Source organism: Falco rusticolus, chromosome 11 (assembly GCF_015220075.1).
Source record: "Falco rusticolus isolate bFalRus1 chromosome 11, bFalRus1.pri, whole genome shotgun sequence".
Taxonomy (NCBI): domain Eukaryota; kingdom Metazoa; phylum Chordata; class Aves; order Falconiformes; family Falconidae; genus Falco; species Falco rusticolus.
In genome coordinates this window covers 34,181,834-34,195,564 of record NC_051197.1, presented here as the reverse complement: position 1 = coordinate 34,195,564, position 13,731 = coordinate 34,181,834, and the positions used below count along the sequence as shown (strand labels likewise).

General features: G+C 37.7%; 1 protein-coding gene across 2 annotated transcripts in view; it reads right to left on the bottom strand.

Annotated features, from left to right (window-relative positions):
- Window positions 1-13,731, bottom strand: part of CRB1 (crumbs cell polarity complex component 1) — a 115,181-nt gene that overhangs the window by 45,430 nt on the left and 56,020 nt on the right. The window lies entirely within an intron of this gene.

Genomic DNA, 13,731 nt, shown 5'->3' with positions numbered 1-13,731 from the left:
TGTATGTACAACAAGCTGGCTATCTGAAGAATGAAATTCACAGCAGGGAGCTGCGTGGTGTGATAATAAGAAATGCAAAGCGCTTAAACCTACACCCTACCAGCGGTCTGGGCAGTGAGAGGCACCCCGGCCACAATCAGTGGGCAATGCCACAGCTCAGGGTTAGGTGCCTACTGCAGTTATTCGCAAATCAACAGCTGATATTAATTCTTCCAAAACCAAGACAGCAGTGACTTCTGGTCCATCAGCCATGGTCTCGTACTCGGAGGAGAGTTCACTTGGGATCTGAGGATCTGAGAGAAGCTGTTGGAGGGGGTTGAACCTGTACGTCCCAGCAGAATATTTCTGCTGCCTTGTATCTACCGTGGAACTTTCTTTACCTCTCCTATATAGAAAATGTAAAGCAAGAAAAGATGAAAGGAATATTTTCTCAAGTGTCTGAGAGCTTGGTGATGACAGCAATTCCATAGGAGATGGACAATACAGACTCATATTTCCTCTGCTTTCGTGTAATGCTTGGCTTCTGACATACTGGGTGAAAGGAGAGCTCCTAATCTCAACTTAATTGTAATTTGATAAATGTGACCTAAGTATGTCTACTGGATCAGGCGTCACAAATAAAAACAAATCTGTTCCTCTTGTAAAACTAATCTGTTTATCCTTCTGCACGGTTGTTCATCTATAAAGTAATTATAGCAACTTCTCCCTTGAGCAATCAAGTGACCGATATGTATGCAATGGATCAGGGAAAATCTGTTTCTTATCTCCCTCGGAAGCAGTCAAAATATCCAAATACTTTTTTTTGAAAACTCATGCTAAGTGCAACTCCTAATTCTTCCACTTCCCTTCATAGTTATTCTAGAAAAAAATAAGAAATGCTTTGCAGTCAGTTTTCAAACTGGTGTCGTCAGCACAAAGCAGTTAATAGGCATAATTATGCCTCTTCTTCTTCCCACAGCAAAACTGGTACCTGTAAATTAGATAATGAGGTATGCTGAGACTCACAGAGTTGCAACTAGGTACCAGGCACCACATTCAGCTTTACGTACAAATTTGCATTGAGCTTTATTTTTACAGCAAAACACAGCCATTTTTCATGGAAAATTACAGAGCAGCATTCAGCCACAATGAATTGCTTCAAATAGCAGTAGATAAATGTAGTTACTCAGGCTAATTCCTTGCCTGTCCACTTTATTCAATCACAGTTGTAACTAGACCCCATCTCGGAGAGCAGTAAGTTACAGGAGAGCCAGAAGGGAACTGAGAATTGGTTGTGATTTGCTTGAAAGATTAGCCAGAGTGAACTGGTCATAGCATGTATATAAAAGCCTCTCTCTAGCGATTCCCCTCACTCATCAGTCTTCAGTTATAGCATACAGTTTCCACTTGAAGCCTCAGATTATCAAACACACCTAGTGCTATCTTCCAGGTCTGGCAGTGGGGTTTTACAGCAGCATTCTCTCTCTCTTTTGCAGCCAGGCTCATATTTATTCTGATGTAAGATGTCTATGTGTACCTTAATGTGTAGTGGCATCTGGCAGAAATATGACTCATTGGGACTGACTTTCTCAAAGTGAAGCGCACTTTCCAAACTGTTACTGACTGGGGGCCAGAATGATGTCTGCTTTGCCCAGTTTGTGGCAATTTCTGTGTTAGTGACTTGTCCTGCTTTTGCTATATCAGTACATGAGAAGTGAAGTTACCGTGAGCTGTTTCCTGTTCTGGTCAATGTTTTAATCCATGTCTTGCCTGATACTGCTCCCTTCCCTGCTTTGACATTGAGAACAATGTGTCCACAGGTCTTGTATACAACTCGGTCTTAATGTGACAGCTATAGAAATGAAGGTCTCTTTAGGGTTTTGTGTCCCAGATAAAAATTAGAGCAGCCAAGAAGCAGTAGGATCAGGGATGTACTTAGCCTTGAATGGTCAGAACACGCTTAAGGATTTACAGACGGGGAGCCCCTATAAAAACTTTCATAGAAAAAATCAGCATAGTGAACGGCTAGACACTTAGTCGCTGCATTTTCAGTAATGTGTGATGACTCTGTGTATATTAGTTAATTATCCCACGGAACCTGCAAGGTATAACCTTTGCTTGTAGCTTGTGGTCTGAGTCATACCTTGCACTAGTGGCTTGTCTCTGGAAAGGATGAAACAGACACATAAACTAAAACCAACTTTACAAAATAATGTTTACTGTCTGTGTTGTTCTTTGCTTCACCAAATTAACATAAAACTAGTGAAACGATTTTGTAAGGATGCTAAACTTCTTTGGAAATCAGATATGTTTCTACCTTTAAATTTAGAAAACACATTTGATAACAAAAGCATCAATGTCTAACAAAGCAATGAAATTAGTTTTATGAGGAGGTACACGTGTTGCTGTTAGTGTATTCCTTGCCTATAGAAAATGAATAGCACTAGTTATTAAATGCAAAGTGACTGTCATAGAGCCATTTAAATATGTGTAATTTCATAAGCATTTCAGTGTCTGAATACAATGTGTAATTATAAAGTAATAATATTCATAATATGTTGCAAAATAATTATTTTGTACCGTTATGTGTATATATACACACACATGTATACACTTAACATCTGCATGCCTATTATTTCATAAAAGATTATCACAAACATAAATATAGGTCACAACAAAAGACAAATAATAAGCCATTTTTTTCATATCAAGCATAAATCAGCTGTTCTTACAAGCAGTGTTTGTTATCTGCCAGTTGCTATACAAGCAAAGACCACTGTCACTCAAGATAAAAGCACTCTAGATAAAAGGATTAGTCAATATTTATAGAACTGTATAAGCAGTTCAAATAGCTCAGGTTGGAGGAGAAGTTTAGAATGTAAAAAAAAAAAAAAAAATGCTCAAAAGATATAACATACCAAAAGCAAATGTGATGGTAACTATTATTTTCTTTTCAGTGTTTACATGCATTAGTTCAGCTAAATATACTTGTGGTTTTAAAGTAAAAAGTTAAATCATTCAGCATTTTCTCTACTAAATATATTACACATCAACCTAAAATTTCAGATAATTGAATATTTTCATCATGGTTTTATAGATAATGATTACATTTTCCTCCTGTGAAGTATTCAAAACAGAAATGAAACAGCTCCTTTGACTCAGTTTGATAACACCACTCATATCTGTCTCCTTTTTTTCACTTACATATAATTACTACAGGGTAGCTATTTTCTGTTAACCTCTTAATTAAACTATCAGTTTCAAATTTAGCAGCAAAGGCTTCCTGCAGAAGCAGGATGACAAAAGCAATTATTCAGGCATAATTCTGTTGAACACCACTAATTTTCATCTTGATTAAACAATTATAAAATTATCACCCACGTTACACTTTTGATACACACCTTTGGTTAGAAATCTGTTTACAGCCTTCTGCATTTCCAGTTCCTTGACACTATATAAATATCAAACAAGTACAAGCAAGCACTTGGCATAGATACTACCCATTCAATACAGTCTAAGTGCACATACAATTTCACAAAAGAAATATTTACCTGTAAACATTGTCATTAAAATGATGTAAACTTGCATCCTAGTTGCAACCATCTTTTTCTGAATGCAAAAGATCATTTAGCACTTAAGCAGTCCACCAAGGAAGTTTCTGAAAATTCAAACCAGTTCTTGGTGCAAAGGCTCCGCTCCAGGATTAGCTTGCTCCACTTCTGTACCTGCTGATGGAGGCTGATGGTGTGTTTTGCCCAAGCCAGATCAACAAGGCTTAAAGTAAGACTCATTAAACTGCTTATGCAATAGATATGTATTCTACATAAATTCTTTTTCAGCATGTTCTGTCCGACTGTGCTCACATTAACTTTGATTATGTTTCACAAAAAGGCACATTTTTAGCATCCCTTCAAAACCGAGTTGTCACTTTTTGTGGTTTTGCAAGGTGTTTTTTAAGACCATATTTTATTTCATTTTCAAGGTGTCTGTTAATCCAAATGAACTCTTCCACAGTCACTGTCATTCAGAGGAACTGTACATCACAACAAACAGATAAAAGACCTAAAATTGTTTCTTATGTCATTGTTTTATAAAGTATTTTTGTTCTATTGGCTTTCATTATCCTACTTACTGGAAATTCATGCCTGTATATTTTTAAATGTGCTAAAGACAGGAAAAATTAATTTATCAAAACATTTTCTTTCTTCAGCTCTTAAACGAGACATTTTGATTTGGACCTAATTTAATGGGAGGAAAACAGAGTTCAGGAGATTGAACTACTTATTTGTGTGATAATTTAAGTAGCAGCGTTTTTTGTTTTTGTTTTTTTGGGGTTTTTTTTTCTCTTCTTTTTATTATACTTTATTTACATGATGAATTCCTTAAAATATTGCTAGGGCAATATCTCTTTGTATAATTAGTGAAATAATTATAAAACAAGAGAGTCTTTCCCGGGGTTGGTATTTATACCATCCAATTGGCATATGGCAAACTGTGGATTCAGATCTTTGTTTTTGCAGTTTCCCATTGTAAAATTCCACACTGGACCCTGAAGTCTCTCTCAGCCTATCCCCAAGAAAATGTTGATTTGTAGCAAATGCGGTTTTCAATTCCTTCTTCTCCCTCACTCATTTATTCATTAATTGGGAAATTCCTGATGTTGTATCAAATTTGGTTCTCGGTTCACCAAAAGACTCAGACACAATTTTGGATTCATTTAATCTACAGTTCACTCTTGCCTTTATGGCGACGCTCAGAAAAAAGCCTTTGATACAGGTGCTGGGTGATTTTTTGTGTAATAAATTCAAATACCATGGGGTAAGAATGTCACCCAGACTCTTCGAAAGGTAAGTAAACAAGCCTTAAACAAAATGAAGTTAATGTTGATAAGTTAGTGTGCATAGACTTTATTAGTAGTGCTTATCAGATGTCTCGTGCTATAGCCTGAAGATTAATATGCATTTTTATTTTGAAAACATAAAAAGAAAGTTGGAGGTTCTTGGTAACTGTCAGTCCTTTTGCAATATGACTCTGATAAATGTTCCGAGGTAAGATTATGAACATACACACTGTCAACAAGTTGGGACAGCCATACACTGTTACAGCTCAGTGAAAACACGGAGCTGGTGACACGCCGAGACAGAGGAACTTCATACCAAGGTTTTTAGCGAAGGGCCTGAGGCCATGGCAGAACCGCCAGCAGGTGTTTGGAACAAACCTGTCAAGAACAACCTAGGTTTCAGAAGGCGGTAGTTACTCTAATTACAGTAAGGGTTTGATATTGTCTTTAATAACATTTTCAAGCAGAAAAATCTATGTGAAACCACCATAAAGTGGGTATAAAACCTGCGTAATCCTGCCCAGATGGTAATTGTCAGAGGATTTCTGTCAAACCAGGAGCCTCTGTTGATTATGTTTTGGGATTGTCCTGGGTTTGCTCTGGTCACCATTTTCATGAAAGGTGTGGATGTTGGTTCACTTATTACGTTGTCTGATAAAGCAGGTTTAAGTGAAACTTTTGACTGTGTTAAAATTACCTTTATAGGTGAGCATCAGAAATTGGAGAAAAGGCCTGACTGGATTAAATTCTGGAAGAACTTGTTCGCTTTCTACGGTCTCAGGCCAGAATGGCCAGCAATCAGGTGGAACAAGAGTTTCAGTTCACAAACCCTTGGTCACACCTTAGTGGGAATATTGAGTCCATTTTTAGCTCTGCACTGCAAGGAAGATTTGGATCAGTTAGGAAGAATTCACAGGAGAGCAAGGAAAATAATCGCAGGTCTAGAAAATAAGGCTTGTGAGGAGAGACTAAAAAAGTAGGGTTGTTTGGTTGAAAGGCAATCAGAGGAAATGGAACTCAGTAAGTCTTGCAATACAAAAAGATAACACACCATTCCCTGAGACCACAGTAAGCAAGTGAAGAGGTCATGGGTTTGAGCTGTACCAAGGAAGATCTAAGTCACACTTTGGGAAAACATTTCTAATTACAATAAGGCAACAAAACTTTGGCATAAGGTATCCACTTATGGAGCCATAAAGTCTGTTTTGGATCCTTAAAAATAGTTTGGAGACGAAAGTGCAGTGTGACATGAGTCAGCTGGTCCTATCTTAGACACATAGATAGCCCAAATGATACCTGCATGTCTATCCCTTCCAATTCTACTTCCATATTTCTATGACTTCCTTGAAAAAAACATTTCCCAGCAACTGAGCTGTAGATGCGTCAAACTATACAAGTAGGAGTAAACCTTAGAGAAACTCAGACTGTAGCATACCCTTTAGAATATGCTTTATGGGTGACAAAGAGTTTGCAATAATGCTTCCTCCACCTATTTTTTACAGTTTTGGAAATGTCTGTTACAAAATCCTACCTCGGGCAGAAACAACTTTTTTCAAGGGACTCATTAATCCTGAGGCCAGCGGAAAGATCTGGCAGAGCATATATTCTTCAGGGCTCCAGGTCTTAGCAGACAATAACGAAAATTCTAACTTTGCCACATCTGTGCTGATAATTGCAAAGAGATAATTACTCTTTGCTGGAAGGAGGAAATGCACGTTCATGAGTGAGTAAGCGCAAGGAAATAAATTGACCATCTCTATGTCCTTGTAATTAAAACTCATGCTTCTGGGCATAAATCAGTTGTCATGAAGGTCAGGAAGTTGGTTTTACTCTTATGTACATCAGTGTAGAGCAAGTGAGGGGCATTTAAATGGATTTTTTTTTCCTCCTATTTTCTTCAGTAAAGAACTGGCTTATATTGTATATTGAACTTAATGTGACCAGTGATCTGATTTAGTGTGGCAATTTTTGTTGCTGTCTTAGCAAGAAAAGCTCATGTAAAATGAAGGACAGAATACAGGGCAGAGCTGGAGCACATGGAAAACTGGATACTTTAAAATAGTAGGATAATAAGCGTTTGCTAACATTGGGCTAATTTGCACATGATACCTTTCACACAGAACTCTAATTTTGTAAAGTCGTGAGACCTTGGTAGTTATTCCTTTACTGGAGACAAATTCACTATTCTGCTATTTTTCCTCTTGCCATTTGAAATGTACATATAAAGTTAATACTGGCTAGGAAAAAAAAATAAAATAGAAATAGAGTTGAGTGACTTGGCTTAATCATTAAATATGTCACTCTAGCTGAGGGATATGGAATTCATAACGTGCTACATTCAGAATGGCATGCTGTAACTCAACCCTTTTAAATGTTGCTGGCCTGAAGCTTCATAGAGTAGTTTGAATTTTCAGTAAAAACTGATTTTTTTAAAGTAGTAAAACTTCCCAATCCCTTAATCTCTTCAATCATTAAATGTTTTCTGAGAGCAAAAGTACTTGGAAATGTTTTTCCACTTGTTTCACATATTTTGTCACACCTAAAATAGTTTTCATTTGAATAAAAAAAAAAAAAGAAAGAAAGAAAATCATGTACATGCTGTAGGTGATTAGTTGTTTAGTGAGATCTGGTGTGTTTATTTTATTTTATAAATATTGGAAACAGCTGACTGAGTTAAGCATTGGCTTCAGCTTCTGGGTAGATCAGCCAGCCTTTTTCATGAGGCTGCTCTGCAGACCGTGCGCGCTCCTTGGGCAAAGCTGCGTGAGCAGCGCAGCCAGGGGTCAGGCACGTATAGCCCGCGGATGGCAAGGGGCCATGTCCCAGAAAGGCAGCATGGCAAAACTGTTGCTTGTAGCCTACACCTTCATCCCATATTTCGATTAACACAGCCAGCCATGTGGATCCAATTGTAGGATTAGGGTCTGAATCTGGGGTAAAGAAAAACTTGGTGAAGAAATATGTCCCTGCATGGCACTCATTTTCCTTTAATTTCCCTACTTCTAGAGTTAGCTTTATATATAGGTAAAAGAGGCAGCTGCTGTTGCATTTGACTGATGGTGGTAAGAAAGAAAACCAAACGGTGGCAGCCCAGTTTTCCCAGGCGGAATCCCTCCTAAGCAGGTTTTCTGGCTTCATGAACATGTCTGTAGCTGTGGCCACATCACTGATATGAGCTAGGAAGGGTCAATGAGAGGAGGCTGGGCACAATTATCGGGTGTGACAGGTTAAAGTGGAGAAAGGTGATTTATGAAGGATACCATTAAGAAAGAAGAGAAAATAGCAGGTAAGGTTTTGGAGATTAAACAGATGAAAAAGTAGATAAAAATGTGAATGGAAAAAAGGAAATGGGAATACAGGAATCAATGATATCCTTGAAGATACTTGTGTTGGCATTTGAGACAGTGTTCTTGTTAGACACACAGGCATTCATGGGTAGTAAGAGGAGTAAGTATGTAAGTGTATGACCATTAATCTATATAGGAAATGTGAGGGATGCTTAGAAAGACTGCAGATCAGAGGTAAGGTCTACACAGAGCTCTGAGCTAAAGTTGGGAGTGAAGAAAGGAGACCACAGAAGTAATGTCAAAGACAAAAGACTGAAAAAAAATTGGAAAAAAATGGTCATAGATTTTTTTTGTCATTGAAGATAGTCACATGCACTGGAGCAGAAAAGTCAATTCACAAAATGTAGGGAAGATAGAATCATAGAAAAATTTAGATTGAAAGAGTCCTTCAAAGGCTATCATCTAGTCCAAAGCACCACTCAAAGGCTCAGGTCATCATCCAATGAAGAAATTGGAAAAGTGGGTTTCAGAGAATTTGGTTATTTTATACCTGATTATGGACCAGACATCTGGAAGCCAAAGAAAGAGACCTGATGTTCTGCTTCCAGTATGTTTTTTCCTGTGTTCTTGAAGTTGTAAAAAGAGTATATATAATTCAGGAATTTTTCATGTTTTACCTTTTAGAAAACTGTGTCAAGACTGTCAGATTCACAGCATTAATGATCTGATTTGCATTTTTTGTAGATTTATGAGCTTGTACATACGGATGATGTGTGTGCATTTAAACTGAAGTATATCCAGAGGGATCTTAAAACAACCAATACCTTTGAGTTGTTTAATTAGATCATACAAGGTCATGTTTTATTGACTTGAAAATCTGTTTGGAGCATATGATTCACTTTGGAATTGGAAAACAAATTAATTTTCAGTCCTACAAATACTTAAGGGCTTTAAAAGAGTGCTTGCTGTTGATGAACACATCCATTGAGAAATGTATGCTGTGTCTAGTCTCCCCTAAAAGGGATTTTCTACCTCGTCTCTTGTTGCCTGCTTCCTATTTGTTATAACTGAGGTAGGCAAGCACAGCCCCTGTGCTGTCTAGTGTGAAATGGCTTCTGCCCTGGAAACAGTGCTGTGAAAAATTTTGGTCATTTGCAAGATTTCTCATTTTGTTAAAACTAATGTGAATCTCCTCAGCATACAAAAGTGACTGTATTTACATAACTCCATTGTCAGTCCATATTGAAACAAACTGAAAAAGCCAGTAGGCTAGAAAATCATAGTTTTAATAGGGTCTATAGACCTTAGCTGAAAATGGAGACCCGAGACTAGAAAAATATAAAATATGAATGTGTGAACATGTGTAACATGTTTAAGCTGTGTGTATTTTGAGCTGTGCATGGCGTAGCTGTATAATTAACATGAATATGATCTGTATTTATGCTGTGTATAACTACACTTCTTTATTCCTACAGTATATATTTCTACCTGGTTTTATATCACTTTAAATACAGAAAAACAAGTGTTTTACCCTAAGCTATCCACTTTAGATTTTTTTGGTAAGACAATTACTCTACCTTGTGTATGTATTCTTTCCTGTGTAAATAGCTGTGACTTGCTATAAAGCAGACATAGATACAGAAGACAAGCTTTGGACTGGAGATCTTTCAGTCCAGCTCCATATTAGTGGGAATGGCAGAAGATGGTATATCTCTTTTCACTTCAGCAGTGATGTTAATTTCTGTCATTCCCTGCAATGTCAGTTCTTTTGCAGTCTGAAAACTCATCTAAACGATGGCTTTGTTTATCCAAGGTTCCATATGCGTAACGTACCTTGAAGCTGGTCACGTAACAATCCCAATGGCAATGAGACAGCATGGAATTCAGCTGAGGTTGTGCGTGCTTGCCATGGTCTGCTGGCTATCTTACTACAGGATTTCTTGCATCATACTATGGGTATGTGATTTAGCTAGATTAAATCTAGTTTTTGTATGTCTTTCTATGGTACAATTAACTTTGGTAGCTGTGTAGACACGTTCACAGTACAGCATTTCTATAGTTTCCTTTATTTGTTGCTATAAGGTAGTGATTTACCGTGATGTTCTGGCCTCACAAACATGCCTAATAACAGATCCTGACCCCTGTTTGTTAAGAAGAAAATAGTGCCCATAGGACAGTGACTACAGCCATAATTGTATTGATCTTTATGATTGTCTGTAATAGTGTCGTGTTGTTAACGCAGCCAGACTCGGAAAATTACAGCTCTGGGAGAGCAATCTGAATCAGATCCACTGAATCTACTTCTAGCAGTTAATTATCAGCATAAATTAGCTGTCTATACTAGGCTTTTGTTCTTCTCTCTGAGACAGTTTATTGAAAATGCAAAGTTAATTGTCAGCCGGGAAAGAGCATTCTTTCCTTAAACTGATTCTCCCTACACAGTCAGCAGAAGTCCTTTTCCAAGTTAATTCCAAAGAATTATCTTTTTTTAAAGGGATCCGCACTCAAATGATCAGTAAAAGGCTAATTTACCTTGTTTGAAATTATCCTTATACCCCAAAAAATCAGTCCGGGTACCTAAAGAGAAGCAAGTTGTGCCTTACTATAGTCACCTCAGAGTTTATTTCAAACAGTGCAAAAGAGAAGGCATGAAAATACTAGGCTTTATCACTTTTTCGTTCTATTAGCAAGCATTGAATAAATAAGAGCTAGATGCTACAGGGAACAACTCATATAAGAGCTTTTATGTAGTATATCACATAAAATTAATTTTGGTGCTCAGTTTACCAGCTTATCTTTATTACTCGCTGTCCAAACATACCCTATGCAATTGAGAAGACCTTAGACCTTAGATCACTCATCAGTGATCATTATTATAAAATGAATATATAATAATATATTCACTTATATAATATATTTTATAATTGTTAATTATTAATAATTGTTAATTGCCAGCAAACTATAACTCCTGAGTCCAATCCAACAAAATCATTAAAGTAATTTTTTTTTATTTATTAACATTTAAAATTGGATACATGTATACAAAACTGTGAAGAGTTCTTTATACACCAGGGAGCTGTGTTGCCATCCAGAAGGACCTCAATAGGCAATCTTCAGGAACCTCATGGACTTCTCCAAAGGGGTTTGCAGAGCCCTGTGCCTGGGGATCAATAACCCCATGTTGGCAGCCAGCTGGCTGGAAAGCAGCTCAGCCACTGTGGTGAACAAGTTGGAGATGAGCCAGCAGTGCCCCCCGGCAGCAAAGAGGGCCAACAGCCACCTGGGCTGTATTAGGAAACCTGTTGCCAGCAGGTCAAGGGAGGTGACTCTTCACCTCTACTCTGCACAGGTGAGACCACATCAAGTCCAGGTCTGTGCTCCCCAGGTACACAAAAGAAGTGGACATACTGAGGCAGGTCCAGCAAAGGGCTGTGAAGATGACTAAGGGATTGGAAAATCTGTCATGAGGAGAGGGTGAGCAAGCTGGAGTTGCTCAGAAGTTGAAATGAAAGTAAATTGTAAAGGCAGGAGATACCATTTCAAAGAAAAAAAAATTAAACCTCCCCAATTCACCTGTTCCTTCCCCTTGAAGAACTACATATTGCCTGCTCTTGCAAACATGATTGCTCTCATGCATGCAATTCTTCTTAAGACCTGATCACATAAGTGTGAGGTTCAGCTATATAGACATCCTGCTTTTAAATTTAAAATGCTGTACATTGTTAAATAAACCCTTATGACAGGTACAGGTGGGAAATCTGAGACATACTTGTACTGTAAAAGTTAAGAACATTTGGATTCTTTACTCCATTCGCCTTGTATACAGGCTTGGCAGTGTTAATTCAGGAAAGTTTAGAAGATTATGTGTACATGACAGCCCTGAGGATTTCCATCATTGTGATTTTCCTTCCAAGTCTTTTTTGTTTTCAAAGAGCATAATGACCTATGACAACTAAGCTTTATTCTCTGTGGAGTCTGACATTGCTTCTATTTAATAGATCAGACAGTTTGTGATACATCAGTACAAGACACTTTCTTCCCCACATCAGCCTAGGGTACCTCTTCAGTATTTCCCATCTGTGCTGACCTGTGTGATCAAGAGGTCATGTCCTGAAGTCAAACCCAGGATCGAAACACTCACTTCTACCATGGGCCAGACTATTAATGTAACCCATTTAAGTTACATCAAGTTGGAACTTGACATTCAATTTCTCAGTCCAGAAGCAATTATTTTTAAAGGAACATGCCAACAATATTGCTTGGCTTAGAATAGCAAAAGTTCAAAAGGGTAAAAAACATTTCACACCATAAATAAAGAATTGATTATACTTGAAAACAAAGTTTGTAATTACTACTGACATTTCTGAGCCTAGATGAGGTGCCTTTTATGCTTTAAAAACTGATGTCGTTTATGCCACTGGCATTATGGGAACCTTATGTAAGGGTCTGAAATAGTCCTTTGCTGGTATTTTAAGGATCAAGCGGAAAGCATGACTACTTTGCACAGTGTTTGGGCCAAACACATATTTTTTGTCATGTGAGGGTGCAAAATTCGCTGTGGGTGCTTAGCCTTTAGCAGGACAGGAATGCCTCCTTTCACCCCAATAGCTCCGTCAGCAGGACCACTGGCATAATTAGTAAAGCCCAATACTTTGTGATGGAAAACTATGTTATTCTTCTTGTGTGAGAGCCAGACCTCCAAGGTGCTAACAGGTTTTAACTAGGAATAGCCCCAATCTGGGTCATCAGATCTGTGCTTAAAACCATAGTGCTTGTTTTTTCCATAGCTCTTATAGCCCTGAGTGCACTTTACATGACTGGCCAAAGACCAATATTCCTGAACTCCACGTGGAAGATTCTGCTAATCAAACTGCGTGGTGCAAAAGCTAAAAATTGATGTTAAGAATTTGGACTAAAAACCAGTGCATCACAAAGTCTTTGAGAAATAGCATCTTCCAGATCAGGGTCTAATGACTGCATTGAAATAGCAGCTAAAACTAGTTTACTAATGTGTAGCAGATGCTACACATAGTATTTCATACTCCCTCTACTGGCTAATAGGTACAGCAGGAGTACAGAGAGCTTGGCTTTCTAAGAGCTCTTAGATCTCTCAGGGCTCTGGGGGTACCTAAATGCTGATGTTAGTTCAAATAAATTGCATAGGGCAACATATCTTTTTGCTGGGTAATATAAATAGCAGTTTACGAAGTGAAGCCCTTTACCAAGTAACGAGAATGCCATCCCACTGCTATGGGTTATTTGGGGATGGTTATATGCGAGAAATGGTATTTCAAAGGCATATAAAAATCTGTGAATGTGAAAACAGAGTAGCTAAGCTACATAAAAGCCATAACCTCTACAAGACTGATGTGATGAATGGCATTATACCATTTATATTTGATGCTATAGCAAGCTAACAGCAGCCTGCATACTTTAATCTTAAATAAGTTCACTCATGCATCTTGACTTTTTATCTGAATATAGACCAATATTGTTTTCATAATGTATATACAGGTTTGGCATGCAAATATCACACATTTCCCACTGTTAGAAGCCATGCAATTACAATAATTAATTAGTAATGAGGACTAACATAAACTCTGTTTATTAACAAGCATACGTATG